This window comes from Pseudomyrmex gracilis, unplaced genomic scaffold (genome assembly GCF_002006095.1).
Source record: "Pseudomyrmex gracilis isolate BER0280 unplaced genomic scaffold, ASM200609v1 scaffold_378, whole genome shotgun sequence".
NCBI classification, from domain to species: Eukaryota; Metazoa; Arthropoda; class Insecta; order Hymenoptera; family Formicidae; genus Pseudomyrmex; species Pseudomyrmex gracilis.
The window spans coordinates 88191-95764 of NW_018020962.1; the positions used below are offsets into that span (position 1 = coordinate 88191).

Consider the following 7574-nt stretch of genomic DNA (forward strand, 5'->3'; position numbering starts at 1 on the left):
AGGCCCGATTCAGTTCGCCAATCAACCGATAAACTCGGTTGAAAGGGACCGGCCCGGAAAAAATCCTTAGGTGGTGAGCGGATTCGAACTCGGGACCTCCAGGTTCGCAGCCCCTGCACTCAGGCCGCGAGACCACTGGGCCGGTCTCGGTCACAGTCACATTACCCTGAGCACGAGCCTGACACAGATGGGCACACGCTCACTGTGAAAGACGGCCGTGTACCGCGTGGTAGTAAGTTACTGCACAACAATCCCCCCTTACGTTCTGAGGATAAAAATGACTATAGAATGGCGTATAGACTAACCTTTCTATAGGTCTACGAGCCATAAGCGCACCAAACCAAACCATACGAGAAAGTATAATATAGAGATGTACTTATAAAATGTTAGAATGTTACTCACATTTGTCGACATCGTCGCTTTTCTACCTTATTTAAATTGCCGATTAGCCGGTTTAAAAACGGCATTGTAAGCAGAAAGTACAACAAACAAGTGACATAAATAAAAGTAAGAACAAATACTAAACGTTATGTGTAAAGTACCAGGTCAAATGCCGAAGAGACAATGAGACAACGCATATATATACAGGGTGTCTCAAACAGGTCGGGATCCCTGAATATCTAAAAAAAATATAAGTTTTACAAAAAAGTTTCAGACAAAAGTTGTAGAATTTAAAAGAATCTAGTTACTGATTGTATCAGTGTGACCTAAGATGGCACTGCCGAGGTCACATCGATTTTTTAAAATAGAACTCTATATTTTTTATTGATTCTTATAGAGTAAAAGCATCAATTACTCTGTGGGATCCGATTACTGTGCTTTTTTTTATTTTCATAAGTAACAGAATAAAGCACTATTAAAATAAACATATTTAGTTTTTGGAATAAAAAAATTAAAACTTTTATTTATTACTTGAATTAAAAATATTTTATATATACACTCTTAAAATATTGAAAAAAAATTTGTGATACATAATTTTTCTATAATCGTTGTCGACAAACTTAAGAAACATTGAACCAAGAAAGGTAAAAATAAGAAAATACAATAGTTTACAATATAAAATGAGTGCAGATATTTGTTAGTAAAAATCTTGTAGATTATAGAAATGCTACCATTTAAATAATTTTATAAATGTTTTTATTTTAAATTACATAAATCCAATAATTGAAACAGATCTTCAAGCTTGTTTATATTACTGTGTCCAGTATTTGAACATTTTCGTTGATGCGTCATTTACTGTGCTCTCTTGTCCTAATAGGCAAATTGTGAAAATATTGCACAAAACTGGCATCATGAATAACGACGATTTTGCAATGATTGCAAGAGAGATGATTTGCCATAACGCAACAGTTTTGTCGAAATAAAATTTTGTAAATACTATCTGTCAAAAATTGCGAAAGAGTCGTTATGCATTTCCATAAGTATATACATGAATTAAGTTGATTTCTTCACATGCAATTATATTTCTACATATTTTAAACATCACATAGCTGAACTTTTATTTTCAATTATTGGACAATTTCTTTTTGAAATTAATTTTGCAAATATATTGCTAAGATGATTCGCCATATCGTTATTCTTTTGCCAAAATAGTTTTGGAAACTAATTTTGCAAACAACTACAAATATTTTATAAAAGATCAATGTTTTTACATCTATTTCCTGAAATATATTTGTATAATTACAAATTACAATTTTAATGCAAGATTTTGTCACATAATTTTGTAAATGTTTTTCTATCAAGGTGATAACTGCTTACTTAACCAAAACTAGATACCTAGTTAGAAGAACATTAACAAAATTATTATTCTGTTTAAGTTAATCTGTTGACATTCAATATTGTAAGTATTAAATACTAAATTTAATATTCATGTATAAGAATAAAATAAAAAAATAAAATATTTTTTATGAAATAACTAATAATGAGTGGAAAGAGAAAAACAGAATGGTATACACGCAAGAGTCAATAACTACAGCTATGCAAGGTATTCAGACAGGTAGAATGTTAATAAATGCTGCTAGTTCAAAATTTCAAATTCCCAAATCGACATTACATAGCAAAATCGTAGGAATGTATGCAAACAAAAAAAGCCTGGACCTGATAGTATTCTATCTTCTATGTATGCAAACTTATTAGTGGAATGGATTTTTATGTGCAATCAGCGTGGTCATCCAGTTATCAACCTACAATTAGTGTAAAAATATTAGTCAAAGAATTGAATTTACAAACTCTATTTAATAATAATGAACCTGGGCAGTCATGGTATAAAGGTGTTTTAAATCGGCATAAGAATTTAAAGATATGAATGGCTGAAAATCTTACATTGTCAAGAGCTGCAGTTTACCGAAGATGATATAAGACAGTGGTTTTCTAATGTTGGAAAGTATTTGAAGGAAAAAAATTTGTTAAACATAAACTCCAGTTGAATTTTCAATAGAGATGAAACTGCTGTATTATTAAATCCTAAGTCAGTTAAAGTGCTGACAATAAAAGGGGACAAAAATGTTTATAATATAGTGAATAATAAAGAGAAAGAAAATCTTTCCGTTTTCGTGACAGGAAATGCTGCAGGCCAGCTGGCACCATCTCTTCTTTTCTTTCTATTTCAAAAGATACCCTCAGCAATTTCTACACAAATGCCAGACGATTGGAGTTATGGTAAATCAGAAAGTGACTGGATGACAGGGGAGAATATTTATGAATATATAATAATGTATTTTATTTATGGGTAATTAAAGCCAAAATACAGCTACCAATTGTACTTTATGTTGATGGACATTCATCATATATGACGCAACCATTGTCAGAATTTTGCTTCAAAAATCAAATTAAATTAATTACTCTACATCCAAATTTAACTCATGTTATCCAGCCAATAGATTAATTTATGTTTGCTCTACTAAAATTGGCATGAAAAAAACAAGTAAATTTATACAAATTGGAATATAATTTATTGAGTGTCAGTAGCTGATGTAGGACGTCTCCTATAGTGTCCCTGGAATACAGAGTCTGGCCATCTCCCTTAAAATGGCGTCTAAAGGTAGTGGGGATGCCAATGTAGTGGGATGTAGTAAGATCCAAGTAAGACGTAACACAAAAATGTGTTAGAAAAGTGAAGTTTTATTATTAAGACGTAATATTAAGACGTAAAGAGAAAGTAAGCAATAAACAGAAGTTGATTAATATACAATATATAAAACTTGAAGTATAAAATTTGTCAGGAGATTAAAATATATTCATTATTTTTTTCTTAACCTGAAAATAATGTCAATTGTAATCATAAATTTTAATTACAGAATAAACTATGCCTCATTGTTGTGTGCCTTAATGTTCAAATTCATGGGAAAAAAAAATATTCAATGCATTGTCTGCCAACAAATGTAGAAAAAAGACCAAAATGGATCGACAATATTGAAATAGATTTGGATCTAACAATAGTTTATTTTATATGTGAGGTAAGCTTTGTAAATTATATTAATGAACTATTACATATATTATATATATTAGTTGTATAAATATTGTTTTAAATATTGTGATTAATAATATTAATATAAAACAGACACACATTTTGCGGCTGAAAACTTCGTTTTCCAATATTTTATTTTTATCATTCTTTAAATGTATGTGCGCTCCCACTTGCACTTTGATTGGTGCCGCCATTTTAAGGGTAAACCAATGAAAAGATGTTACCAAGATGGCCAGACTCTGTATTCCAAGGACACTAGTCTCCTACAGAAAGCAATACAAAGTTTAAATATTGTAATTTAAAAAAATGGTTTTAGACCCTGCGGGTTGCATTCTTTCTCGGCGGATGCAGTTAATTATTCTAAGATCTTGAAAAGAAGTCAATCAGACAAATCATATGATAAATTATCTACTTTAAATTATTCCACTATTTTGAAGTATATAGAAGAAAAGATTGATTCAACCACATTAACAGTTTTTCAAATTGCTAGTAATTCAAATGTACGGTCCGGCAAAAAAGAAGATACGAGTCTTTTTTATCTTTGGAAGGATTTAATTAAAGACGTAAAATCTGGGAATAACAATTTGAAACCTGCAATAGATATAAACCAAGAATCTTCAACCTTTCAAACAAAAGAAAACTTTGATGAACACAAAAATAGTTATAAAAATCAAAAAGTCTTGGTTGCAAATGTAACCGAAGAAACTCAAAATGCATGTATGTAACGATATAGCATATATTTTACATTGTAACAATTAATTTTTCTACATTTGATTAAGTACAAAATAAATATTTATATGTGCATTTACAGTAAAAATAATTTATTGTTCTAAACAAATTTTTTCAGGTAATATTTATTCTAGACGATGACAACATTCTCATTCCTATCACAAATAATAGTAGTGCTCTTTTGTTAGAGCCGATGCTATGCACAAATGTTTTATATGACTGTTTCCTGATTTGCTAAATAAACTATATTAATAAAACACTCACACAAACTGCTGAAGTAAAAATAAAATACTTTATTTATTGTAACGCTGTAACGGTTCACGCTCTCTTGGCGGACCGAATCTATTTATACCCAGATAACCAAATCTGTCGAAACAAATTTTGCCAAATGCTTGTTACAAATTTTATTAGCAGAAAAACATCAAATATGATGCAGAGTTTGTTTTGTCTGGCAATGTTGCAAAATTGCTAGCAAAAATATATTCAAGCTTGTTGACAAAACATAACAGCAACTTGCTGGCAAAAACCAAGCAAAGCTGTGTCGTGTTACGCAGATCTTGCTTCATATTTGGCGTCAATTTAGTCTCAGACCAAAATATGTTTTAATATGTATCATGCTTTGTGTGCTCGGTTTTTGCTAGCAATTTGCTGGTACTTTTTATTGACAAACTTTGGCAACAAAATCCAAGCCTAATGCGGACGCAGTTGATGCCAATTTGCTGAGTAGTTTTGCTTAAAATTGCTGACAATTTGCCGGCAAATTGCAAACAAATTGTTTACTGGGTACAGGAAACAAGCAGCGACGACTAGCGGATGACAGCGACGCTCGCGGTCGCGCTAGCGCCACATTTGAATTAATTGTAAGCAGTAACACATAAGCTTAGAAATCAACACATGTCTTAACATACCTCGCGCCTTGATGACTCACGGTCATCAACACCTTTAAACTTAAGAATGTAAAAACTAAAACTATTGTGACGTGATTCTGATATAAAATTCTAAACAAAGCTTAAGAGCTAACGCATATTCATGACTGTTCGTCCTTGTCTACGTCACCCCCTACTGGTAACACACACAACTTTACTGCTGGACGTTTGTACTCTCCTATTTTGATAATAGCTGTTCTACCGACTCTATCCGATCCTGGCAACACTGCCTGTACTCGACTAGGGTCCACTTTAACGGCGGCAGTTCGTTCTCTCCATAAATGACTAACTGGCCCACTTTGATTTAAGGCCCAGCATTTGTGAACCATTTATTACGCTGTTGCAAATTGAGCAAGTACTCCGATGGCTATCTTTTCCAAAATGTTGCCGTATCTGCTCTATCATCTGCTATCTCGATAAATAATACCTATTTAATTTACTTTTATTATGTCACCGTGGGGATACGATGTTAAAGTGCCTATCAAAAAATGGCCTGGAGAAAAATAACTCAAGTCATGGGAATCTGTTGATAACCCTGTTAATGGCCGCGAATTTAATATAGTTTCTATTTGTGCGACCAGAGTGCAAGCTTCTTTGAAAGTCATCGCCGCCTCTGCGGCTGTTTTGTAAAAATGCTTCTTGAAATATTTCAGCTGACTCTCATAATCCATCAAAATGTGGCGCTTGAGCAGGGATAAAATACCACTGAATTCCCTTCAAAATTGTGTTGTCAATGATTTTGCGCTTTTGTTGTTCTAGGGAAAATCTCCCTGCACTTTTCTAGCTCACGATTAGCACAAGATTAATACCGTTATCGGAGTATACGTTGGCAGGCCTTCTTCTGCGACTAATAAAACGCTTGAAAGCATTGAGGAACGCATCTGTGGTCATATCCAAAACTACCTCCAAATGCACTGTCTTGACTATCATACAAACAAATACTGCAACATAAACCTTGATTTTCTTTGCTTCTTTTCTTCTACCTTCTTATATATGTGCAGGGCCGCAAAACTCAACTCCCGTTATGGTAAACGGTTTGAAAGGTTTTACTCCATTGACTGGTAAGTCACCCATCATCTGCTCCGACATGCGTGGTTTTACCTAAAACATTTGACACACTTACGAACCAATTTTCTAACAGTGCCGCGCGCTCTGAGAGACCAGTACAACTGGCAAACGGCTGCTAGCGTAGCGTCAGCGCCCGCATGACAATGTCTTATATGCTTGTGCCAAATAATTAACTCAGTAAGCCTTGAATGATGAGGAAAAATTAGCGGGTATGTAGTATTATGGTAATTCAGCATACTTTAGCCTGCCTCCAACGCGCAAAAGACTTTCACCATCTAACATGGGATTGAGATGCTATTGCCTTGTATTGCCTTATTCTTCTGCAGAGCACATATTTCTGTAGCAAATGCAGTCTGCTGTTCCACTTTGATTAGACGTTTTCTTGCATGTTTTATCTCTTCCATAGTTAAAGGTTGCAAAGGTTTTACACCAGCCTTCTTCTGACATAGGTAAACGAACCTTATGCAGGTGGCTGTAACTCAAACAAGTTTTCTAAGAGTAGAGAATTTGCCCAACAAGAAATTGCTCTCTGGCTGCTTAGCCATAGCTAATGTTTGTTCGTCTTGCTGATTCAACAGAACTTCAATCTCTTCTAACTATGATTGATTACTGTGCTGTATTGAGTTCTTCAGCCAACTAGGACCATCTCACCACAACTGAGACTTGCACAGTTTTTCAGGAGTAGCGCCTTGTGATACCAAATCCGCAGAATTTTCTTTTGTTCCTACATAATTCCAATCTTAAACTGTCGTTAACTCTTGAATGTCGCCTATTCTATGAGCGACAAATATCGGTAACTTCTTGTTAGTGGCTTTGATCCAATGCAAAACTATAGACAAATCCAATAATGCATTTTACTTAACACGATGTTTAAGGTTGCTTTAACTTTATTTACCAACTGAGCTAACAACTGAGCTGCACACAATTCCAATCTCGGAATTGAGATTGTTTTAAGCGGAGCAACTTGAGACTTTGCACACAACAAATGGACTTGAGCTGAATTATCTCTGTTAAGACTTTGTATATAGACGCATGTTTTGTAGGTCTGCTCACTAGCGTCACAAAACCCATGAACTTGAATTTCCGCGTCCGACTCATTTGCAACAACTTAACGCTTCACATAGAAATTATTTAAACACTGTATACTCTTAACGTAATTTGACCACTCTGTAAATATGTCCGAAGGTAAAGACTTATATAGGTTGAGACCTATTTGAAGTTTCCATAACTCTTGCATTAATATTTTAGCCTTTAACAGTACCGAAGCTAATATTTCAAGCAGATCAAATATCTGGGGTGATACTCTATTGACCACAGTACGATTCGACACCGCTCGATTCGACACAGATTTATTCGACACCAAATTATTCGACACCGTACGATTC

General features: G+C 34.0%; 1 protein-coding gene across 1 annotated transcript in view; it reads right to left on the reverse strand.

Annotated features, from left to right (window-relative positions):
* The window catches only part of LOC109860407 (neuropeptide SIFamide receptor-like), a 15859-nt gene that overhangs the window by 7185 nt on the left and 1100 nt on the right, over positions 1 to 7574 (reverse strand). The window lies entirely within an intron of this gene.